This window comes from Meleagris gallopavo, chromosome Z (genome assembly GCF_905368555.1).
Source record: "Meleagris gallopavo chromosome Z, MGAL_WU_HG_1.1, whole genome shotgun sequence".
NCBI lineage: Eukaryota > Metazoa > Chordata > Aves > Galliformes > Phasianidae > Meleagris > Meleagris gallopavo.
In genome coordinates, this window is record NC_139435.1 from 65,129,899 (window position 1) to 65,156,705 (window position 26,807).

The window sequence follows — 26,807 nt, forward strand, 5'->3', positions numbered from 1 at the left end:
TAGGAAGTTTCGCACGAATGTGCGTAAGAACTTCTTCACGGTGAGGGTGACGGAGCACTGGAACAGGCTGCCCAGGGAGGTTGTGGAGTCTCCTTCTCTGGAGATATTCAAGTCTCGCCTGGATGCCTACCTGTGCGACCTGGTGTAGGGAACCTGCTTTGGCAGGGGGGTTGGTCTCGATGATCTCTAGAGGTCCCTTCCAACCCCTACAATTCTGTGATTCTGTGATTCTGTTTGACATTATCTTGACAATGATATGAACCAGAGAAAAACAATTAAAAAAGAGAACCACTTCATTTAGGAACTTTACTTTCTCTGTATCTTTGTCAGGCTCATGTATGTGCCTTTTTTTTTTTAGCAATGATAGGAAATCTGTGGTTTATTCCATCTTTTGCTTCCTTGAGACCCAATAAACAATTCTGTCAGAGAAAATGTACTGATGTCCTGAAAACAGACACTACACTTGCACATGAAAAGAAGAATCCCACCTTGTTCTGGTGATTACTCCTGTTGCTAGCAGTAATATCACTATATGTCAGTAAAATGATTGAGATCAAGCTGAGTTTGGAAGTAAATAATACAAGAAAACACAATTTCTGGACAATATACTCAAGATATTTAACATCCAAATTATTCCTTAGATGTCAACATGAAATTCAGCAATGCTTTTCAGCAAAGTACATGGCTCTCCAACCGCAAATCACTTCCTAGGAAAGGCAGTTTCCCTGCTGTAAGATGTACCTTTATAAGTGAGACACACAAAAATTTCATATAAGTTTGATAAACCTCAGAACTAGATCTATGTCGGATGGTAAGTTATGTGTAAGAAATGCCCCAACAATATAGTCAACTGTACAGCTTGAATGAAAAGTGTATGCTATGTGATAAGCAAATGAGTCTTTGGATTTTAATGATTTCAATGAAAAAAAGAACAAGCGTGGTTTTGGAAGAAGCCTGTGTTAATCCCTCTGGTTCCCTAATTTTGGTGGCAGAACTTAAGAAATTCACTAGTACAAAGTAAGGGGCTAATTTAAAGTATTTTACAGTCTTAATTTTTCAGATGCCTATGGAATGATGCATATAAATAGAGGTTGTATAAAGGACACAAAGATTAATGGAGCATAGTTCTATAGATATTTAAAATAACACATCTGGACATTCTTCCCTGACATAAACATAGTAGATGGACCCCTCATCATACCACTGTATTTTTTTCTTGGGGCAGAAAGAAAAATTTCTGAATAGCCCAGACCTCTCAAAATTGAATGCAATATGCACTTCTTTCTGAAAGTAAACATCATGTTGAAGTGGTTCCCTACATATCTGTTATCCAATGACAGAAACCCCCTCTTTCTATCCACTCTGACTCTTGTGGCCTTTAGTGGGGTCTGCTGTGTCAGTTTTGAGTTGGAATTCAAACCTGTGGCTAAAGATCACGTTCACCTCTTAGGTGCTTTCTCAGCTTTGCAGTTCAAATTACTCCTGCTTCTGTATATACTCTCATTCATCTCCTTGATGCTACTCAGCTAAAACTAGTTTTCGTGAAGTCACCTCCTGGTAATCACAAGAATTTATAGCTCTCTCACATTACCTTTCATCCACTGTATGTACATTCATTTGAGAGGTGAAGAATCAAAAGCTGGAAAAACAAAATGATTTACAGAAAAACAGCAAGAGCTACTTGATAAATAGGAGCGCTAGCCCTCATCCAGCAAACTGATCCTTATACTCTTCTCAGTGGTGTCCAATAACAGGATCAGAGGCAAAAGGCACAAATGAAAATACGTAACAATCTATATAAGCAGAAGAAAAAGCTTTTTTACTGTGAGGGTGATTATATGCTGCAACATATTACATGAAGAAGTAATAGTGGATCCATCCTTGGATAGGTATTTTTCTGGCCAACCTTATCTAGCTGATCAAATTCTAAGCCTGCCTCCCAGCCCAACAATTCTGTTTGATTCTATGGTCCCTTCAAACCACCCACTAAGAGCTCTGCCTGGAACCTTTTTTTCAACATGTGAGTGCTTTGCTGGTCAAGGGATTTTGCCTTCTCTTTCTTGGTCATACTTGGGGCAGTGCTCACCAGGTGCCTATCAAGCCTCAATCATACTTGATATAGTTGTATCATATAAACAAGAGCTGATGAACTGGGATGTGAATAGTGAATAGTGAATGCTGATTCATTTATCTCCTGTTAAAAACAGCTTTGTCTATTAGTAATGTTTTAACTCTGGTCGTTATTCTTCAAGGCAGGTAGAGAGAGATGTGGCTTCATCACGATGTTCATGGCACTCAGTAGCATGAGCCAGGCATATCTCTCCTTCCTGAAACAGAGATGGAGGTGGAAGTAATAAGATTAACGTTTGGCATGAGACTTCCACCTTCCTGCTGTTAGTTCTTGTGAATACCTATGATAGCTGTGTGTTCTTTCACAGTCTTCCACCCATCCCCAGGTATTTTCTCTTGTTATTGTTGTCAGTTTTTCCAATCATAAATAATAACACTGGGAATTTCAGTGTTCAGAACTATTTAAACAGGATTTTTTTCTCAGTCATGCAAATATTGTCACTGTTTTACTGTTTTCTTTCCCCTCCAGCAGGGGGGATTAGGTCTAGGATTTGGTCTGTGGATTTGTCTTTATCCTCAGCAATTAAAACATCTTTCCTGAGGCAAACAAAAGAAAAATGTTACAATAAGAAAAAAGGAATGCTTCATTTGTCTGATTCTATCTTGACACATTAAACAATAAAATATCTTCACTGAAATATGTATTTGGAGGGAAAGAGAAAATTCAAAGGAGAAATATCAGTCTCTCTGCTCACTGTGGTTTTACAGTAATTATGACAAAATTAATTTTGTGCCCTTCACAGGAGCTGAGCAATCATGCTTCTGAGTTGGGTGTGTTTACTTATTGCTAAATAAATTAAATACAGATGGTTTATGACTTTGTTACCTTAATGAGGTCGTATTTTAAGAAGAGCCCTACTGCCACAGAAGTGAAACATCTCAAGATCTTGGATGGATGAGGCAGTTCTGATGTTGTCTAAGCTCTGCTGTCTAAGCTCTCCTCTGTGTACCTCAATCATATGCTTCAGGATAACAACAGGGGAAAAAAAAAACCCTTTCTGTCTCTTTCTTACTCCATGCTGTACCTACTTCTGTGACGTCATTGTTATAAAGCAATCAGAGATGATTCCAACAGTGTGATGAAATTCTGGCACTTAACTCTCTATGTCACTCACTGACTTCACAAGAAATATTACAGGAGTATATGAGAGAGGCACCATTAAATGAAAGGAGACCTGACTATGATGGATGCACAATAGTGTTGTGTTAAGGGGCTCTGGTGTGAGTAAATCTAGGGCAGAAACTGCCAAGCTTCTCAGGTGCTTTAGCTGGTGTTAAGATGAGTTAAGATATTTTAAAGCCATGATAGACAGCAGAAGGCATCAGTCAGACAAAAGCTGCAGTTTCCTTTGTTTCACAGTGAAAGGTGAGACCCACCAACATTAGGAAGCAAAACAACACTGCACACATAAATGATTTGTAAGATTCATTAATATCCTCCTTTTTTTCACAGTGCAAAATTACCTCAGTGGCAAAAGCATTGCAAGATGATCTTTCAAAAGCCAAGAATGCTGAACAGTTCCTGTCTGTCAGTTCCCTTAGTTCAATTTTTGTTTAATTAGGAACAGCTAATATATCCTATGTCCCCTACCTGCCTCATTCACAAAATCGTTTTTAAAGGAAATTGCAATACTTGGGCACATCCAGGGAGACAGCCTCCTTCCTTTTGAGAAGAGCTGTTTAACAGACTTCTTTCAGAAGCCATTGATCAGGTGGGGATTTGTGCTGAAGCAGCATCTCTATTTTTTACAACTGGAGCAAGCCCTTCTGTGTATCTTAAAACCAAGCATACTCAGCGAGGTTTTAATTACCTCTGATAAGTTCCCTAGCAAGTCACAAGGTTTTTTGTCTGTATCTGAGAGACTCTGAGGATTATGCTTTTTGCTAATAACATGTATTGCTAATAACATGCACAGTTAGAGAAGTGCAGTTCTCTTTGGTTTTTAGTTTGCAGACTATTGTGACAGTTATTGTGCGATCTCAGCCACTGCAGTTGTCATGTACAGAACTCTCAAAAAAGGATGGAGAATGAGGAAAGCTAAGTCTGCCCTTCCTCCACTCTTGTTGGCTTAGGGAGGCACAGCCAGTTATAGCAAGGGGAAATGGTCTTAAACTGAGAGATATTAGGAGGAAGTTTTTCACTCAGAGGGTGGTTGTGGATGCCCCATCCCTGGAGACATTCAAGGCCAGGCTGGATGTGGCTCTGGGCAGCCTGGTCTGGTGGTTGGCGACCCTGCACATAGCAGGGGGGTTGAAACTAGATGATCATTGTGATCCTTTTCAACCCAGGCCATTCTGTGATTCTATGGTTCAGATGACCCCTGCTAACGACTTTTCAGCTTGTCTTTCTTCCAGCTCATGTAGGCTGGGCACTTGTGCATCTGTATGATATTCCTCAGTGGTTTTACAAGTGCACTAGCACATTTTGCTGGTATTATTCAATACATAAAGGGAGACTCCTTTCAGTATTTAAAAGGGGCCTGTAAAAAAAGAAGGGAACAGGCTCATGAGCAGGGTCTGTTGTGGTAGGACAAGGGGAAATGGTTTCAAACTAAAGGAGAGCAGCTTCAGATTGGATATAAGGAAGACGTTCTTTACAATAAAGATGGTGAGGCACTGGCACAGATTGCCTGGAGATACTCTAGATTAGGCTGGAGGGGCTCTGAGCACCTGATAGAGCTGTAGGAGTCCCTGTTCATTGCAGAGGAATTGGACTAGATGACCTCTAGGGGTCCCTTTCAACTCAAACAGTTCTATAATTCTGTCATTCTACTAGTATGCAAGTGCTTGCAAGGCTGAACAAGAAGTGAAATAGAAGCCAGATGGTTAGGCCCCTAAACCCAAGGAATGTTTGACTGAGAGCTGTAGCTGCTATTATTCAGCTGGATAGCTGAGGTTCATGCACTGCCACCAGTAGTACTTTTATCCTGTCACCTGTATAGCAAGAAGAACTGTATACTTCACATATTCTCTTTTGAGTACCTCTTGTAATCCTGCCATCCTCAGGCTAGGGCTTTATCTCAGTGCAATACTGTAGGCAATCATTTTTTGGAAGAATTGTCACAGGCAGTCTGTCCTCTGCTCTCGTGTCAGCTAGGCCTGTCACTGTCAGTGCCTTGCATTTGTATCTCCAAAGCCTCTCTGTGACACTGTCACAGTGTTTCTCCAACATTAAGTGCCACCTGCAGAGGTAGTTCCTTCCGTGATTGACTTGATTGGTCTTGGAATTAGACTTTAAGCTTTTCTCAGACCTATTTTATTTTCCATTTCTTTATGCTTTTTACCACCATCTTTCACTTGTCTTTTGTTTGAATTCCTAGATTTTCCTATTAATTGGTTTATATTCACCCAAAAAGTGCATCTTACCATGACTTCTGAAGACAGAAAAGCTGTTAGACCATGTCCACATCTCTTGCATCACTACTTGGGTATGTGTAGATGTGTAGAAAATTCCTACTGACAGAAAAGCACAATTTTGATTATTTCTGATTCATTTCTCTGCGATTCAGACTTTCTGAATGCTTTAAGTGTTTAATTTGGCTGTGATCTTCCTTTGTCACCTTAGATCTCTTATTGGCTTACAGAATTTTGTATACTGTCTTCTGCACCTCGGATATTCATCTTATAAAGGTGAAAAGTTTCTTCAAAATAAACTTTTTTGTCATTCTGTATGTTTTTCATCTCAATTTGCTAAAGATTGCTTCCACAATGACAACCATTCTGCTCAGCTAAGCCTCCAAGAATACTGCCAAAAGTCATGATTTCTCTCCAAAAGGGATTCAAAAGTTATGGTTTCTGGAAAGGAAACTTCTAAGCCTCTAGTCAGCATTTGTTTCTGCAAATTACTTCTGGTCCTCTAGGTTTTTTTTCTGGTTTTGTCCAACGAAAGTTTATCTGGACGTTGTCACTAGAGTGTATGTCAAATCTGCATTCATGGATGCTGACTCTGCCTGCAGAATATTGAATTACACAAAAAAGAGCAACAACTAAGACTCCATTCTATTGCTACAGTCACACACTGTGGATTTGCCATGATAGTGCCAGTAGTTGTAAACAGACCCCTTCCAGTCATATGAAAAGAAATAATGTAAATTCTTTTTGTCGTATTTACTGCAGGACATAAATAATATTGTTTGCACCTACCTGCTACATGATCTGAATAAGGAACTCTATGCAAATCAAAAAACCCTGTATTTAGACACAGGCTAACAGAACTAAAACAGAATCTGAGTTTTGCAGTGTACGTATCTAGCAATAGAGAAATGACCTATATTACATTCTCTGAGTTGTATACGTATTGGGTAACATATAATTTGCCTACAAGAATATTTAGAACTTGGAATCAGAAACTATCTGAGTAAATATGCAGTTTTCATTTATGTACTATTTCATTTTGTCAGACATACAAATAACTCCAGTCTAATGCTGGAGTTATTTGTACAAAACTAGGGCATGAGTAGGACTGATGCTAACATTATATTAAAAGCCATTCAGTACTAGAGCTAAATAAATACAGGATAGAAGAGAACCTGAAGGTATATATCTCTCTTGCTTGTCAGATCCAGACTAAGAACATTTTGAAATAAAGAGCGTTTTGTGAAATACTAAAAGTACTTATAGCAAACAATCACAAACCCAGATTCTGAAGAAGTCCAGCTGATGTAAAAAATACACATTGTAATAAATAGTCACTCAAGAAGTAAAGTACAAGTTTTAAATACATTCAGAGCACCACCGCATTTATTTTATTCAGACTTTCAAAGCCTAGCTGTGAAAGCTGTAGGTCTCACTTGAAAGAAAATACCAGATTCCATCAGTTTCTCAGGTTAAGAAGAAAACAGAAATGCAACAGAGCTGCTTTTGGAATAAAGGAGTAATTGATGTTGAAAACTTTTCTCTAGGAATAGGTTCAATCTGCACGCAGGTCAGTCTGCAGTACTCAAGTACATACAAGGCACCAAAATCCCACAGGATCAGAAGTCTTCTGCCCATTGCTTTTTGTCACCAAAAGTGCACTTCTCACATTCAAAAATCAGGGGACAGGTGGTGTCACAGAGCATGATTTCAGGTCCCAGTGTTGTATGAACACAATTTTGTTAGCAGGCTGAGGAGCCTTCAGGTGATGCTGGGCACTCCACAGTACCCATCTGGTGTTCCTTTTCCCCTCCCAGACCTCATGTGCTCATTAAGCCATGGGCTTTTTCTTCACATGAATGGCAAAGCAGGGCAAAGTCCTAAATTCATCTTGCAGCATGAATAATAATGTAGTTTTCTTACTCCCTAAAACAAGTATTTCTCACAAAGAGTGAAGACTTTCAGTTATGCGGCAGTTTTAGAAAGTCAGTGAAGCTTCTGCTGAAATGTTGACTTCATAAAATGGAAATAAAAAAAAGCAAACACAAGTGCACAGAATGGTATAACTGGTGTTCACTGATTGCAAACAGTCAGTTTACATGAGGATGACCAGCCATGTGTACACACTGAGAACTGGCCAATTATGTTGCAATTAAAATAAAAGTGGGGCTCCTAGTAGAAGTGTTGTGTAGTGTATAGACCTTGGGTGGCCGCCAGGTGCACACCCATCCTCTTGCTCAATCTTCCTCTTCAGCAAAACAAGTGAGTAAAGATGGCGTTCACTTCCTAATTCCCATAATGAGTAAGACCTGACTTGGGGAAAATTAATTTAATTTATTACCAATTAATATACACTTGGATAGTGACAAACAAACACAACTTGAAACAACACTGAATTAATCTAATATGCTGTAAGTAAGTCTTCCCTCTATTATTTTTAGTTTTACATATCTGTATTTTTTAACTGCTGCACTAGTCTCTTCCCAGTATTGCAAGGGTAAACCTGAGCAAAATCCATTGCCTTTGATATGGACCAACATCTAAGAAGTAAAACAACTATGTCAAATAGCTCCTCAGTTAATTGCAAAGGTGGCCGGTGCTGCTGTTGTCAGTTTTGTGGGCAATCTCAGCATCAAAGAATGCTGTGTTTATTAAAAAATACAATTATTTACGCTTGCTTTTTAAGAGAAACATCTGCTAGTACTGAGGACTGAGAGTAGAATTTAAAAACTAAGAAGACAGAAAGGGAAAGGGAAGGGGAAAACAGGAGAAAGGACCACTCAAGAGCCATTCAATAGCTGCTCTCAGATACTGAGACTAACTGAGTCAACCCATGAGAACAAACCAACCTTTCCAAAATCTCTGCAACTCTCTGTAGGCATTGAAAATACATGGCACACTTACCATATGAATAACTTAAAGTTTCCACATGCATTTTCATGTCCCTCAGGTTAGACAATAGAACAGTGTTACCACACAGAGGCAAGCTACATTCCTTGACCTGCTGGCTGTGCTCTGCTTAATGCAGTCCAAAAGGCTATTGGCCTGCCTTGTTGAAGGGCACATTTCTGGCTCATGGTCAGCTTGGTCTCCATGAGGATCCCCAGGTCCTGTACTGCAAAACTGAACTCCAGCTGGGTGGTTCCCAGCAGGCACTGTGGTCTCAGCTTGTTCCTCTCCAGCTGCAGAATTTGACATTTTCCCTTATTGATCTGCATGAGGTTACTGTTGTCTCATTTCTCCAGCATGTGGAGGTTCTCTAAATAGCAGGATGGACACTTCAGATGACAAACACTCCTCACAGTTCTTTACCATTATGTATCATCAACATGCTGAGGCTGCACTCTGTCCCATTACCCAGATCATTATGGAAAGTGTATGTATGGAAAGTGCTCTCCTGACAAGTCCTCTGGTATACTCTGAAGATTCGTAGAAAGATTCCTAAGCAACTTGGCCAACCAGTGAAGCATCAACAGATACGAACTTGAGAAGATGATAACTTTCTAGTGAAGATTGTTGTCCTCACATATAAATCACACAGAATCACAGAATCAGAGAATCACCAAGGTTGGAAAAGACCTACAAGATCATCCAGTCCAACCATCCACCTATCACCAATAGTTCTCACTAAACCATATCCCTCAACACAAAATCCAAACGTTCTGAACACCTCCCAGATTGGTGACTCCAGCACCTCCCTGGCAGCCCATTCCAGTGCCTGACCACTCTCAGAAGAGTAGTATTTCCTAACGTCCAGTCTGAATCTCCCCTGGAGCAACTTGAAACCATTCCCTCTAGTTCTATCACCAGTTACACGAGAGAAGAGGCCGACCTCCAGCTCACCACAACCTCCCTTCAGGTAGCTATGGAGAGCAATAATGTCTCCCCCGAGCCTCCTCTTCTCCAGACTGAACATTCCCAGCTTCTTCAGCCACTCTTCATAAAGCCTGTGCTCCAGACCCCTCACCGGCTTCGTCGCCCTTCTCTGAATCCACTCTAGGGCCTCACTGTCTTTCTTGCAGTGAGGGGCCTAAAACTGAACACTGTACTGGAGGTGCGGCTGAGTACAGGGGGGGACAATCCCTTCCCTGTTCCTGCTGGCAACACTGTTTCTGATGCAAAGCCAGCATGCCATTGGCCTTCTTGGCCACCTGGGCACACTGCTGGCTCATGTTCAGCTGAGCATCAATCAATACCCCCCGGTCCATATCCTCTACACAGTCTTTCAGCCACTCTGCTCCAAGTCTGTAGTGTTGCCTGGAGTTGTTGTGGCCAAAGTGCAGGACCCGGCATTTGATCTTGTTGAACCTCATCCCATTGGCTTCAGCCCAGCTTTGCAGCCTGTCCAGATCCCTCTGTATGGCCTCGCTACCCCCAGGCAGATCGACACTTCCAGCCAACTTGGTGTCATCTGCAAACTTATTGAGCGTGCAGTCAGTGCCCTCATCCAGGTCATCAATAAAGATATTGAAGAGGACAGGCCCCAGCACCGACCCCTGGGGAACACCACTGGTGACCGGTCGCCAGCTGCATTTAGCTCCACTCATCACCACTCTCTGGGCCTGGCCCTCCAGCCAGTTCCTTACCCAGCCAAGAGTGTACCTGTCCAAGCCATGGGCTGCCAGCTTCTGCAGGAGAATACTGCAGAATACAAAGAATACTGGGAGACAGTCTAGGTAACCATCAACAGCCTTTCCCTTGTCTATCAGACGGGTCACTAGATCATAGGAGATCAGTTGGTCAAGCAGGACCTGCCCTTGGTGAACCCATGCTAGCTAGGCCTGATCCCCCGGTTGTCTCGCACATGCCACATGATCTCCCTCAAGACAATCTCCTCCATAACCTTCCCTGGCACCAAGGTCAGGCTAACAGGCCTGTAGTTCCCTGGATCCTTCTTCCAACCCTTCTTATAGATGGGAGCCATATTGGCAAGCCTCCAGTCTTCTGGGACCTCACCAGTCAACAAGGAGCGCTGATGGATAATGGCAAGCAGCTTGGCTATCACCTCCACCACTGAGGAGGTTTTTGAGGATTCTTTGTTTAACATTGTGAGGCTTTTGAAACAAAGAGGGGAACTCTTTACTGCCGTGAGGTGGATCTGGAAGCCTGAGTTTTTATGCCACTGCTTCACAATGTATCCAAAACAACATTGTTTTGACTATTTTCCTCTTCTCTCAAAATCTTTGAGTAATGTCTGTAGACTTACTTGTGCCTCAAGCATTAAGCAGCAACATACCGAGCAAAGTCAAATGCCATTAAGTTTTGTCTTTCAGAAACACTGGAGAGTTAAAATATTTTCACCTGGAGTCAGTCAAGAAAGGATCAGACACCATCAGCAATGATGAGCAAACCCCCCAGAGCTATTTAAAGTTGCCTTGATGCCTCTGCTTCACAAGGGAAACAAAACTGTTACTGCATTTGAATTTCCTTATTCTTTAACTTCTTTATGGGATTAATGTATATTATCTATACCCAAAAATATTATGAAGCATAATTTCAGTCTTACAAAAAGTATTCACATAAACACTGTTATACTTTCTCCTTACTTTCATTTCTTCTAAGGGTAATGATAAAATAAGAGATAAAGTGCACCGTGACCAGGACTCAAGTTGTCTGGTGGATTTCAGCTTTGTTTTAAGATAGATACCACTAAAATTCAGGGCAATATAACCGAACACTGTCCTCAGCATTTCTTTAGAAATTGTGCAAATTTGGCTTATTGTCATCATTTGGCTTCAAAATACAAAATAGCAAAGAAATACATTTGAACAAGCGCGAGAACATTATTGTCCCAAGTGGAAAAACATCTCATTTGCATTCAGATTCTGTTTCTACTGTCTCTCCTTTTGTTTCCAAAGTGACAAATGGTCTTTCCCCCTCCTCATCCCTTTCAGAATCTCATTAAAAGGTGCAGAAATGAGGCTTGAATGGCCCTGTGACCTTATTTCCTTTGAGGGTCACATGCAGAACACAATTCAATCTGGTATGCTGGCATATTTTATCAAGGGTTATTTTTTCACCAGGAGGAGGGTAGAGCAGAACAGAGTAACCCAAAACACTGATGATACAATACATACAGTGATACACATGCCATTAGACCCAGCAGTGTATTCCAGTGGCTCACAGATTGCTGCATAATGCGATTTTCTCTCAATGAAAGTGAATTTAAACAATAAATGGCTCTACCATGGGTGAGAGTTCCACATATTGCATTTTGAGAAATGAGGTTTCTCACTGATTTAGCATTCTCATTTGCTACACAGTCTTTTCCCTTCTAATAACAAGAGACTGGCTTATTTGTTCCCAGTTTATTTTACTCCTATTTTAATGCAAAAAAGCATGAGGAATAACAGCATGACATTTAAGTGATTATATGCTAAGCATGTCTGAGAAACACGCATGGCTTATACAAGTCAAAGAAATTGCTCCTGAGATGCAGAGAATTTCATGGCTAGGAAAAAAATGGACAGCAGCCAGTATTGCCATTATGCATAAGGATTCCTAGCATATCTGTCACAGGAGCAAAAATATAAACAGAAAAGGAGATGTTTCACAATTTATTACCCATGTCTGACAAATCCTTATTCTTACTGGGGAGAATTTCTGGTGACACACACATATTATTAAGGCCTGAAATAACGTATTTGTGTAATTATGCCTGAAATATTTCAGCTATTCCATTGTGATTTCCTTCAGAGAAATAATATAACAGCTGGTGCCTCTTACGTCAATGAAAAGCTGATGTGACAAATTGTCATAGTAAGTTACTGCTGCACAGAGTGACAAAAATAACAGACTACGTGATATGGGCTTGATTGTCAGCACCTTCCCTCCAGAAACGTGTGCCTTGTCTTCTCCTACAAGCTGTGTTATTAAGGCCCTTTTGTGGCTGCTGGTGAGGAAATATACATGCTGCTTGAAGAGTTACTGGCCAAGAAAATGACTTTGATGTCTCAGGGCGCACCATTTCTAGTAATAACATACGTATTTTACAGTGCCTAGAAGTCAGCAATATCTGTTGAAAAGCAGTTACTAATGCTATGGCAGCATCTTGTTGATACACACTGTCAATGTTTAACTTGGTACTATTTGCAATTACAGTATCGTGAAGTCAAAGACAAGTCCATATATGGAGCAGGAAATCCTAGGGTTTATTCTAGACTGAAGCACAGAGACCAAACCACAGGGAAAAAATGAGTTGAAGGTTTCTAAGAGTGTGTATCTGTGTGTGTGCGTGAGAGCACACAAATATGAGTATGGCTATTTAGAGGTGTGCTGTGTCTGTACCATTGCTTACAAGCAATTGTTCATTCATGATATTTCAAGTTCCCTAAAAGCATATAAGCTTCTGGAATTAATATAGCAATCAGTATGTGGGAAGCAGCAAGGGTTAGGGTTAGTCTGTGTGTCAGTTCTGTGCTACTTCTGTATGGATCCTTTGGAAACAAATTCAACTATTTCTTTTTACAAAAGTTACATGAAGATCTTTTTGCAGAGGCAGCATTAGAATTGCTGCAGTTGCTGCAGATCACAAACCTTTAGAAAGACCAGGTATGCAAGTTAGGTTATCCACATACTTGACCAAGGGAAGACCTTTGATAGAATCATTTTGTATATGGAGTGGTCCTGTGTGGAGCCAGTGCTTGGACTAAGATTCTGTGTCATCTATTCGTGTTTTGTGTCACAGAATCATAGATTGACTTGGATGGGAACACCTTGACAAACACCTCCTGCCATGGGCAGACACATCTCAGGTTTTGACTCTACACCTCATCACCAAAGATATTTATAGTCACTTTTGGCCTTGTATAGAGACTGTGTTCTGTGTTCTTTCTGTTCCTGTGTGAGCACTCATGGGACCCACCTGGCACAAATTTTGTGATAATCCAATGTTGCCACCATTGTTTCCTATGCACAGAAGTGGATATTCTGCTCGGTACATAGTTCCCTGGAAATAATCCGCCAATTCACACAGATGAGCTGATCAAAAAGCTTTTTATTTCATGGTGTGACAGCTGTGTGTGGCTATCCATACTACGACTTTTCTTTTGTGTTGCTGTTTCCATGGCTGAAGTGCAGCACTCACTGCCTCACTGTGCTCACACCTACTGTTAATCTCATAACATCAGTGTGTGGGAATGAAATATATATTCTCAACATTGTCAGTACCACAAAAGGTGGATTAATACTTCATTCTGAGCATATTATTGTGGGTTTTTCTCCTTATTCTTTTTTTGTTAATTTAAGATAGAAAAACTCTGAATGAACTTTCTCAGGCTCATCAATTGTAAAGAAATAGATATAATTAACATAATTCATCACTACTATTATTATTATTACTCTATTATTACCATCACAGTTATCTGTCAAAACATCCAATAGCTCAGTTGTAGAAGGTCCCTAAGGACACACAAGAAAGAAAAATCCAATTTCCAGTTATCCTGTTTGAGCTAAAATACTTCCATTGTTAGCAGGCCTGTTCTACAACATTGGAGAGACTGGATCCTGGTGAGAGATGCTGCTGGAGAAATGCTGGAGTGGTCTTTGCCATGGAAAAAGTGAAACTGGCAGATGCAGAACAGCCAAACCAAACAGATGCAAACCAAATACACACAAGGATATCTGAAGGATACAGATTGCTGTCTACTGGTGAGGCAAATTACTAGGGACCAACATCCTGCTCCTCTCTTAGGTATCCAAAATCTTTGCTCACAGGATGTGCATTTCATAACAGTTTTAGCACTTAGAGAAAAGAACATGGTTTCTTAAGCCTACTTTTTACATTTCTTTATTAAAGATCTGGGCGCACAACTCTGATGTCACCTGCTGTTTCTCCCTGCTACCAACACTGTTCTGTAATTGGCTCTTTCTTTCTGTGATGAGAAAACTCTAATGCAGCTCTGGAGTCATTTCTGTGGAATTCAGAAGCTTTTGAGTGGATTTACTTTCAGATGCCATCAATGTGCGTATCCTAATCATTATTCTGGATGTGAAAATGATTCGTTCCTTTGCTTTCTGTCTAACTGAGCTCTTCATAAGAAGTGACCTTACAGATACTACTGGAAAAAATCCACTGTAATCCCAACGATTATTTAAAAACCAATCCTAACCTATCCTCATTACAGTTACATACAGTTACTACAGTTACTCCCCTCAGCCTCACTGATGAGCACCAACTCTGCTTGTAATACTATAGAACTGCTCCTTGAAAGTCTGCAGTAATACTATAGACAGACTTCTTGAATTGCTGGGAGTCTTCCAGCAGCATTGGTTTGTGTTAAAGGATTAAAGGATTAAACTCATTTTCCTGCTCATCTCAGCATGCACAGGGAGAGCATCACCCCAGGGCTGACCCTTAGCTCCTGAGTCCCACCTGAGCCCCAGAAGGAGGGGTTTTGACAGTCCAGGGGTGAAAGGAGGTTGTTGGGACGGCAGGGCTGGATCACTCACCCTCCCAGATGGGGCTTTGGGCTTGCTGGAATTTTGTCAGAGGCCAGGCTTAAACACAACCAGAATGACACATCACAAGTCTGCCTCTATCACTCTGTGGAGCTGTGCAGATTTTCCATTGCCAGATTGGAACCACACCCAGTGCTTTGCCACTGCTGTACCCACAGCTGCACCTCAACTGCCCTTCTGGCTTGTCATTCTTGGTGGTGCCTTCAAGGGACAGGAGATGAGGTGGAATCCACTGCAAAATTCCACTGTTAAACTAAAGCCAAACTCATTTCAAATACAGAGTAATTTCACAAAGTCCCTATGCTAGTCTCTTTGCATTCACAGCTGAAGAGTACTAATTATGCTTAGCAGCAGTATTATAGAAGTTACTTAAAGTTACTGATATCTTCAAACACTATTGATTTCTGATTGTTCATGAAGGACTGAATTCATTTTTCTATTAATCTGAGTTAAGGAGTGGACCTTCAGTGGTGAAATTAAGCCAACTTTTTAGCACAGGCTCTAAGTGAGACAAACAAAAAGTCTCTCACATACCTCCCATTGGCTTCCACATATACCAAATCAAGTCTCAGTAAAGTATGACTATGATGTGTCAGTGCTGATTATGATTTATGTCTTAGCCCATATGACATTGTGAGGTAGAGGTGGCTGATCTCTTCTTCTTAGGAAATACGCCAACTACCATACAGCACATGCTCTGAAAAGGTTCACTGTTTGTGTATTACATCCATTTATTTGACTGACTCAGTTCAAGGCTCTGTAGAAGCATAGAGTGATTTTCCTTTTCAGCATTCTAAACAGAGTAGTTTGACACAACTATGCAATCTCATCCACTTCTTGATAAGAATGAAGACAGAAGTGCAAGTGGTCTGGTCATCTCTGATTGTGTGTGACACAGAGCAGTGTTTGTTCCACTGGTGTTTTGAGTTTCCTGGCATTATACTTTCTTTGCTGGTGGATTAGCAGGAAAAGGAATGACAGAGAGATATGCTGTAGCCTTGCTTCCATACTCTTGCTTTCAAAATCTGGAATCCTCTACTGATGGAATCGCCTGTACTGCAGTTTTGTCATTCTTTTAACTCTTGCTCTGGGTTCTCAAATGTATAATTTACAACACTACTAGTGTGTCTGTTGTAAATGTCAGGTCCTGTCAAATTTAGAAAGTTTAGGACTTTCAAAACATTTTAAAGTCTGCCTTTTCTCACTGTGTTGCTATCCATAAAGAAACAATTTACAAGTTTTTGCTACTAATTGCCGCTATGAAGTCTTCACTCATTTTGTATATACTTAGATAAATCTTATCTGTCTTGTAATCAGTTTGTTATTTCAGTGTCCCTTGTGAAATGCCATCTTGCAATTCATTCCTTGAGCCTGTGCAGCACGATAACATGTTGCTATGCATGATACACACACGAAGCACAATGGGCTGGATGTAGTTCAGAACCTTTTTGCATTCAACTGAGAAAACATATTCTACAAACTGATACCTCATAGTAGATCGTAGAGTTGTTAAGAAAAGACTGTAGGCCTACTTTAATAACAGGGATTTCCCAGAACTTAGACAAGAGGGAATTATTAACAAGGAACAAAATTGTGCATATATCTTAAACGACAGTAAAAAGATCTTCCTTTTAACTTCTGACTATTTTTATACACAACAGAAAGACTAATTCAAGGCAGCAGTGTTATTTGGTTTTGGAAACTGAACAACCTATCTGAGCACCCTAACACTACCACAGGCCCTAAGCTATCTCACAGTAGTTCTCTATATCAGCTACTGGCAGAGCAATGGAACAGCTGGTCCTGGAAATGTACATAAAAGAAATCATCAGGAGTAGGAAGCATGGATTCACAGAGGAGAAGTCATGCTTGACCAACCTGTGAGCATTCTGTGATAACTTGGCTGGATTGGCAGGTAAGTACAGAGCAAAGGATATTGTCTGCCTTGACTCCAGTAGAATTTTCTACAATATTTCCCTTAGGAGGAATCCTCAGGGGATGAGGTGTGGGGTGAATGAGCAGACAGTGATGCAGACCTGAAAACTAAATGGCTGAGCTGAGGGGTGGTGATCAGTGGTATGGGGCCAGTAACTAGCTGGGTATGCCAAAGGTCCACTCTGGGTCCAATATTGTTCAGTGTTGCAATATCACACAAGCAGATCTTTTTTTTTTTTTTGCAGTTGTTCTGTGCGATGAGTAATATTTGTCCTTCAACATCACAGTTGGAAAGTAATATTTGCATTACAGATAATTCAAAAGATTCCGAACTAACCTCCTAACCCCAGATCTGGTAAAAGACTTCAGCAAGAATGAACCAAATGAGGTTCAAGAAGGCCAACTTTAGGGGGTCACCTGGGTCAGGGCAATCCCAGATACATGTACGTATTGGGAGAAAAATTCATTGACAGCAGCCCTGCAGAGAAGAACTTGGGAATTGTGGAGGATGAAAACTGGACATGAGCCAGCAGTTTGCACTTGCAACCTGGAAGGCCAACTGCATCTTAGGCTGCATCAATGGAGGAGTGCCAGCAGTGTGATGAGGGAATTGGCCCCCTCTGCCTTGCCCTCATGAAGTTCTACCTGCTGTGCTGTGTACAGGTATGAGGCCCCCAGCACAAAGAGGATGTGGAGCTGTTAAACTGAGTCCAGAAGAGGGCCATGAAGATGACCAGAGGGCTGGAGCACTTCACCTGTAGAGAAAGGCTGAAGGAACTGGACTTGTTCAGTCTAAATAAGAGAAGGCTGCAGGAAGACCTCATTGTGGCATTCCAGTACTTGAAGAGAGCTCATAAACAGGAGAGGAACCAACTTCTTATGTGGGAGGTAGTGATAGCACAAAAGAGCACGACTTTAAGCTAAAATAAGGGAGATTTAGGTTGGATGTTAGCATGCAGTTTTTTACTCATAGGGTAGTGAGATGCTGGCACAGGCTGTCCAGAGAAGCTGTGGGTCCCCCATCCCTGTAGGTGTGCATGGCCAGGTTGGATGGTGCCCTGGGCAGCCTGATCTGGTGAGGGGCAACCAGCCTGCAACAAGGGGTTGGAACTGAGTGGGCTTTAAGGTCCCTTCCAACCAAAGCCAATCTATGATTCTATGATTTGATATGATACTATAGCAGTCCAACAGAAATTATCCAGGTAATTAACACTCAGCCTTCTTGAACTGAGAAAATCTCTTAAAACTGTAATTGAGCAATAGTAAATAAAGTAAATAAAGCCTTTGCTTTAATCTTCATGATGTATATTACAAATTTCTAAAGTAAACACCTGTTTCTCATTCAGTAAACCTAAAAAGTTTTAATTCCACAAAACTATGCTATTATTTTTAAAGTCCTTAGGAGCTCTTGGAGCTTTCTTTCTGTTTGACTGTTCCTTTCAGAGTTGTTTTACTTGTTTGCTTGTATCACAACTTGAAATGGAATAATGGAATACCTGATTGCTGCATTTACATGGACTATAATATTGCTACACAATTAAACTTAGTTGAATACTTTTTTTAGAGAACAGACCACTTAGTAAGAGTTCTTAAGTTACCCATCCCTTTGTTACCTGTCCAAAATTCACAGTTTCATTGATCTTAACAATTCTTGGTCACTGTCTGCTTCTTTATCAAAGGATCAGTGGTACAATTTGAAAATTTGTTTTTATTGTTAGCATCATGTGTCCATAATGCTTCAGTTTTCCATAATGCTCTTATGCTGTGTTCTAGAGATTCTAATCTACACGGTATGCCATTCTTGAACACTGGTCATTTCTGTGAAGTTGAAAGCAAGGTAACACTGAATTCAACTGATGCTCTATACTCCAGGTCTTTGAAAAGACTACGGCGCCAGAACTGCCCTTGAAGGCAACCATTTCAGTCTCCCAGCTGCCCCGATAATCTTTGCCCCTATTCTATTACTTAATTTTGCACATGGATGTCAAACCGCATTAATAATCTAATTTACTATCTTTTTTTGTTGCGATATTTTTTATTAATTCCCTTCTGGTGTTTCTTGAGGTTCATTCCTTTGCTGGAATGTCTATCCCCTCAGGAACTTCAAAGTGCTCTTCTGGAAAAGGTGATGTTAATTCTATTTTTATAGTTCTGTTAATTCAACTCTATACTTTCTCCAGTGTTCAGTGCCACAGCAGTTTCCTTGTTGGCTGTTCCCCATTACTTGGTTATTGCCCTCTGCATTCGCAAGGATATGGGAAAGATCCGTCAACCAGAAGCCATGCACTGCCTATTCGTACTTGCACTCTTCTTCCCTCCAGACACCCTAAACAAAACTGCCATGCAGACGGTCCTCCTCACTGTACATCAGTCTCCACTGAATGACACCAAAGGATTATCTGTGAGCTACACATATGGAAACAGATCATCTTCAGTTTGTGTTTTAAGAGGATAACAAATCTCGATAAGCAGATAGGAAGAAGTTAATAACGAGTGCTTTTTTGTGACACCAATTTTTCAAAAACGCTCAATAGTTTTTTGGTTCCATTCAGAAGTGTCAGATTTGACTGCTTTTTCCATACTTTCTGTGACATCCTTTTACAGGTAACCCCATTATCTGACTTTTATCTGACCATTCTGTGTCAGTGTTCTGGTGTGGCTATGTGCGAAATGATATATAAGGAGACTCTAAGTGAGACAGAATTTTTTTTAAAAAATAGCTTCCTGAGGAACCAGACATTTCTTCTTTTGCTCATTTTCTTATTACTTAAAGGCTCTGTTGTAAAAGGGAAATTGAATCTTTCTTTTTCCGCAAATTTTCTGCTCTTTCTTGGACATACAGAATGAAAAAGATTTGCTCCACTGAGTTGAATTGGACTCAGCATCCTGATCCTATTGCTTCTCAGGGATTCTTATACCCTCCTATTGGCATCAAGCTCCAGCTATCCCATTACCTGCTGCATTACTGAAGCCTTCTTCTGAAAGATTTGCTCTTGCAGGAGAACAAGGTGACATGTATAAGTGTATTATTACTAGGGCCCAGGAAGTTTTAGCTCTTGGGTATCTCCCTCTGCTGTTTCTGTCTGCTGTTCATTCTCACTAGACTTCAGGCAGGCATTCATATCTAATACCAGCCAACCAGACACATCTGAGTGTTTGCTGTGTCTGTTAAAAGATCCATTGCTTTCTTGTTCAAGAGAAAGACACATCACTTGCAGGGTGCCAAGGAATTTGTCTTTCCTCGTTAATTCATCTCCTTGCGAAGTTTGTAGAAAAGCTCTGACAAAACCATTCTCTTTCCCTGAAATTAAGGTGAGCTAGTGGTATGGTGCTAGAACTCAGACTTGTGGAAAGAAACACTGAAGAGCAATACAAAGATGTTGTCTGGCCAACACAGGTTGAGTAAGGAAAGAAAAGAACATTTGGAGTTATGTCTGACTGCATTGTGCTTGGCAGTCTACATTCAGACTGTTTAGCCAGTGCTGTGCTGTTCAGCCCTCTGTGCACTTCACCTTGTAATAACCACAAGATTTCACAGGATTTGCTGACTTTATTTCATGAAAATGAAACTCATGGATAATTGCATATGTTCAGTTCTTAAATGCTCAATTTTTCTTCCTGACTTCACAATGAATATGAGTGTGCCTTCTTCACATCCTTATTTTATCCCATGATTTGGGCTGCAGGTATTTTAGGGTTAGATTTTTTTTTTCTTTTTTCTTTTTTTTTTTTTTTTTTTTTCTGTGTACATAGATAGAAATGGGTACAAAAGGAAAATATCTCAGCAGAGGTCCTAAAGCTGAGCCAGAGAACAAGTGTGAGAGAACTGTAGTTTGGAAACCCAAAGCCAATGTGGAAACAAACATCTGTTCCAAGGGTAAAGGATAAGAGAGAGCACAAATGAAGTAAGAGACACATGCAAACTATGTTATCCTTTCTTTATTCAGTCTGCTTAATAGAAGATAGTAAGATATATTACATTGGTCTAGAATTTTCTAGGCTGATAGGTTATTTAGTAACCTTTTCTTGTTTTTGCAAGTGTATCAATGTTGGTAGAAAAATTAGTGAGTCACTACATTCACGTGCTGTATTGTGTTAATACTGTTAGAGAGCAAATATTTGGGATTTCTTTCATACCTAGAAAGTAGTTTCCTGGGAAGAAAAAGAAATAGGTTAGGAAAAATTCTGGCAGGCCTTACACAGTCAAATCAGGAGTTAAAAAAAGAGGTATTTAAGATAAACCTTCCAAATCTTATTCCAAACATGCTTCCCTTCTCCCTGCTCCCCATGATTTTTGAAGAATTGGAATTAACCAGCAGCACCGACTCAATCCTAGAGGCACCCCTGGAGATGGCTCTACTCTCAGACAGGTTTTTCACTGCCATCTGCTGTCCTATAGAGGTGTTTTCACTTTGATGATGGTAGCACAAGTCTTCAACAGACACTGTGAAGAGATTTTAAGCAGCCAGCAGTCACCACCCATCTCCGATTGTTCTACATCCCACACACACACAAAGTGAAACTTTGGGAAGAAAACCCCTTCATCTTCTCCTCCCCTTCTCCCTCAACCTCCTTGAATCTCCTTTCACACATGTGAATATTTAAGATGCTCCTTGATGCATTCACACTTTGGTCACCTGATCTATCTGGAAGTAAAGCAGCAAACATGAAATATAGAGTTAAATGTTAAATAGGATTAATATTACAATGAGAGGAAGGCCACTGTGATGCAGAATGTAGGTAAAAATTAGTAGATCAGTTCAGGAACACTGCAACCCACTGTAGAGAGCCTGCTTTAGCACGGAGTTGAACTGGATGATCTCCAGAGGTTCTTTCCAATCCTGCAGTTCTGGTCTCTGTGATTCATGTAGCTGCAGTGCTATCTGAGTGTATCTTCAGCTGTGCAAGCTGTGGTTATGTGCTGAATGGAAGACAGAACTGTCGAAACACACTTCAAAGTGAAACACATGGTTTGATCTGTTATGCCTGCTATACAGAACTGTGTGGACTGGAAGCATAAACAGGAAAAAAAGTAAGGGCTGTCGGTGTCTAAATGTCAGGTAGGATGTTGGCATTGCTGTCCTGGGATCTGGAGATCAAGGTGAACTTGAGACAGTTTTACTTTATAGCCTGAGTCTGGTATTGTCTTGGACGCACTTCCACAACCTCACAGAGACTTGAGACAAAAGTATTTGCCTACCTGTGTTTCATCTTGTTTGTAAAATGGGAAAAAATATCTTCTTTGCTTCAAAATCATGCAAAAGTAGCTGATGTTTAAAGTGTGGAAATTAATGACCTGTTCAAATGCATTTGGTAGCACCATCTGGTTTCCGAACTCTGTTCAACATCATAGCATCAACATTGTGGCATCAACCCACATAGCTGCAACATCATGTAAAAGCTACCTTTCTTGTTGTAACCTGCCTGTGTGATTTTTTAGGTGCATTGTTGGTATCTAGGCTTGTCTCTCCATTGTCCTCTTTTTGGGCAGATTAAGAGAAGAAACAGCGCCTGCTGTGGACTTTCCTCGGTTTCATTACAAAATGATTGAGAGGTCAGCCCAAGAAATCACATTCTTAGAATTTCAGAAGATGACAACTTTAAAGATAAAAGTAGGCAAATGAGGGAGGAGAAATGAATGATCTGAACACAGTCCCTCAAAGGAAAAATGAAGGAGCAAATCCACGTGCAGAGCTGTCTAGTGTCTGATGTTAAAGCATGGTGTCTAACAATTACCCATGTGCTGAATTTTGGAAGTGTGATGGCTCTGCATCTTTCAGAATTGATAGTTTCCTCTTTATCTCCTGTCACTGACATTTGTCTCAAGCCTGCTGAGGTTTTTTTCCTATTGGCCTCTGCCTAGAGGGTGTTAGTTGAAATGTGAAAGTTTGTATTTTCACTACAGATCACACATTTGCTATGTAGTGGCCAAAGGATGATTTTGTAGCCCTTCTGAAAGAAATACATGCTTCATGGCTTGTGCATTTGCAGGTGAGATTAAGGGATCCAGGAAATAGATGTTTTCTGGAGATATTTTCCTAGGATTTCGATGGAAACAGGTGGCTCTATGTGCCACAGAAAGCATGGATACTTTTAAAAACATCAGAGCCTAAAAAGGAGGCACATCCACATGGCCTAAGTACAAGGCTGTCTACCATCTTCTGGGGTTTCTGATGTGACTTCAGAATTGTTTCTAGCCTGAACTTGTTTGGAATTTTGGTGATACAGTAATGCATGTGGCAATAGCGATTCCTGAGCTCTGGCACTGGGGACACAACTGGCTTCTTGTGACTGTGGCATTTTCTTCACCGATGTAAAGCTTGGAAGTCCAATCTTTTGATTTGTCTGGGCTACATCAAATGGAGAGGAATAATACTGCCAAAAAAGGCATATAAGTAACAATACTTTTTCTCTGTTTATTTACTTTATTAAAACATAAATTAAAAAACTAACAAAAAACAGGTGGGATAGGTGACCTTGTTTTTGCGAAGCTAATACACTAATCTGTTTCGGTGGCAGCAGTTGCAATCTCAGTGAATTTTCAAGGTGTTCATCAGAGATTTTTGATGAAATTGTACTCCTCCTGTGCTTCATCCTTGAAAAACAGTTGTTCACAGATGTACAAACTGCCAGAAACAATGACTTGAATAAGGTGTGCCTGTGAAGTCTAATGTATTACTCTCTGATAAGGGAGGGCTTATAGAAGTCCAGCAGAGAAATGATCAAAGTTTTGAGTTGAATATCTGAGCCCAACTCTATTCATTCCATTTTAAAATTTGCAGATAATGTGTTTATGTCGATGGAAAATAGATACATAAATAAATAATGTGGCCATAAATATACCAAAAGATAGATTAATTCTTCAGCAATGTTGAAACTTACTCTCAAATTCCTTTATCACAGTGGAAAGCACTGCATTGCGTTTTTCACTGCTCACGGAACTGTGTTCAGCTGGTGTATCAAAATGCATGCAATTATTTGCAATCACTTGATCTTGCCATAATTTAAGTTTCATTTTGATCACTGCTATAGTTTTAAACACTGCACAGATAAGTTGATTTTTACCTTGAAGAACACACATTTAACACATTTAACACACATTAAATGAGTGGTCAAATCCACCAAAAATGCTAAATCTGTGAATCATTTACTCTTATAGTACTAGCAATACTGCAAATCTAATTATAACAGCATAATGAGCAAAAATTATTTAATGTATTTTTGAACTTTTTATACCATAGCTGTTAAAAAAAAATTAACATGTTGTCTGGGGACACTGCAACTGTTGTGGTCATTTTTCTGTGCTGAGGTGCAGACATCCCAGATGTTGTGGTCATTTTTACCTTTCCAAGAATTGCATTTATAAATTTCCCACGCTGGACACTCTGTGTTTCATTTGTTGTCAGTAGGTTTATACTCTAATATTCTACATTTGATTTGTGTTTTTCTGGTGATTTTATAGTTACTCCTTTTTAAGACTGTAAAGCCAGGTTGAACATTTTGAAATCATGTCTGATTTTGAAATATATATTAAATTCGATGTTTTAAAATATATACTGTTTTAGTCTTTACTTTTATCTGTGCTTTAGATTTCATCATAAAACGTATAACTTGCGTTACTACCATGAAAACAATAAAATGCCCATTCAGTATATAATTTGGCGAATTTACAAATTCTGAGAAAAAGTGAATAAATGTAGGTATAGTGAATGTCTTCTGTAAACCTGCCTGTAGCATGCTTGGATTAACAACTGAGCCCCTGTTTGTTTAGGTGGTTATTATTTGTATATTGTCCTTACACGGTCAGAATAGGAGAAATACTATTCAATTGCATGTTGAAGAGCTAATTAAAAATATATAAGAAATCATTTTATATTTTTGCGAGCTTTTTCAGATGTTGAAAATTACAAAATCAGACCAGAATAATTCTCCACTTGCCAGACATGTGTAACTTTTTTTCCTTTTAATAGGTGCAAATATATATATATTTTTTCAATATTATCAATACAACAAAAAATGAGGACTAATGTTTTGTTCTGAGCATATGATAGTCTTTTCCTTTTCCTTTTCCTTTTCCTTTCTTCCCTTTTCCTTTCCTTTCCTTTCCTTTCCTTTCCTTCCTTTCCTTTCCTTCCTTTCCTTTCCTTTCCTTTCCTTTCTTTCCTTTCCTTTCCTTTCCTTTCTTTCCTTTCCTTTCCTTTCCTTTCCTTTCCTTCCTTTCCTTTCCTTTCCTTTCCTTTCCTTTCCTTTCCTTTCCTTTCCTTTCCTTGCCTTGCCTTGCCTTGCCTTGCCTTGCCTTGCCTTGCCTTGCCTTGCCTTGCCTTGCCTTGCCTTGCCTTGCGTTTCCTTTCCTTGCCTTTCCTTTCCTTGCCTTTCCTTTCCTTGCCTTTCCTTTCCTTGCCTTTCCTTTCCTTTTCCTTGCCTTGCCTTGCCTTGCCTTGCCTTGCCTTGCCTTGCCTTGCCTTGCCTTTCCTTTCTTTTCCTTGCCTTGCCTTGCCTTGCCTTGCCTTGCCTTCCTGCTCTTTAAAAAAAGAAAAGATCTGAAAGAATTTTCTCAGGCTCATCAATTGCAAAGAAATAGACATAAATATCATGACTGTTATTATTTCTATTACACCAGCTGCATTACTATCACAATTATCTGTCAAAACATCCAATAGCTCAGTTGTAGAAGGTCCCTAAGGACACACAAGAAAGAAAAATCCAATTTCCAGTTATCCTGTTTGAGCTAAAATACTTCCATTGTTAGCAGGCCTGTTCTGCAACATTGGAGAGACTGGTGAGAGTCCTGGGTCCTGGTGAGAGATGCTGCTGGAGAAATGCTGGAGTGGTCTTTGCCATGGAAAAAGTGAAACTGGCAGATGCAGAACGGCCAAACCAAACAGATGCAAACCAAATACACACAAGGATATCTGAAGGATACAGATTGCTGTCTACTGGTGAGGCAAATTACTAGGGACCAATATCCTGCTCTTCTCTTAGGTAACCAAAATCTTTGCTCTTTGTCATTTCATAACAGTTTTAGCACTTAGAGAAAAGGACATGGTTTCTGAAGTCTACCTATTTTTGCGTGTAGCTTTTTTTTTGAACTTCTGTTTTCAAAGTCCAGAGGCCTCTGCTGGTGAGTCGCCTGAACTGCAGTTTTATCAGAGGGAAGATTTTATCATTACTGATATTTCAATATGGCAAATGGTTTTCTGATGTTTCCCTGTATAAATAACCAGTGAGTATGGCAAACAGTAGCTGTTATTTACCACTTAAGAATCTCCTTACTACATTCAGTGTTCAGTTTTTCAGAAAATGTAAACTATAGGTAGAAATTCAGTTCCGGCTGTGATTTTAGGCTTTAGAAATTCTCACATTATTGAGAGACACCCCGTTTTCAACCTTTCTGAATACGCCCTGATGCAGTTTCTGTCTGTTGCCAGCGTTACCACTGGATTTCATTAAGCATTATAATACAATGTATATTAGCAGTGTATTAACACTCACTAATCTGAATCAGTTATCCTCTTCAATGAACCATTGCCTCTATGAATTTCACCACTTACTGAAACTTTTTTGATTGATTTGGTTTTTGCATCAAGCTCTGGTTTTAGGATTTACACCAACGAAGTTGAGCCTTACAGAGATGTATAGAAGGTAAGAGGAAATGTCTCTATTTTGGAACTCATGAACCTATACTGACATATACATACAGATATGTGCATTTGTCCTACTTCTTGATGCATTCAGAATACTTCTTCCCTCATTTTCTTCTCTGTACAAATGCATAAGTAAAAGCATTGCATACAGAGAAGTGCTCAGAACCAATCCAGTTTTACAGCAGTCATATATCCACATGAGATCATTAGAAAATGTTATGGAAAGGATAGATATCCCATGTCAAACTCTATGAGAGTGTAAAGGGCTTCCAAGAAGCTGGAAGA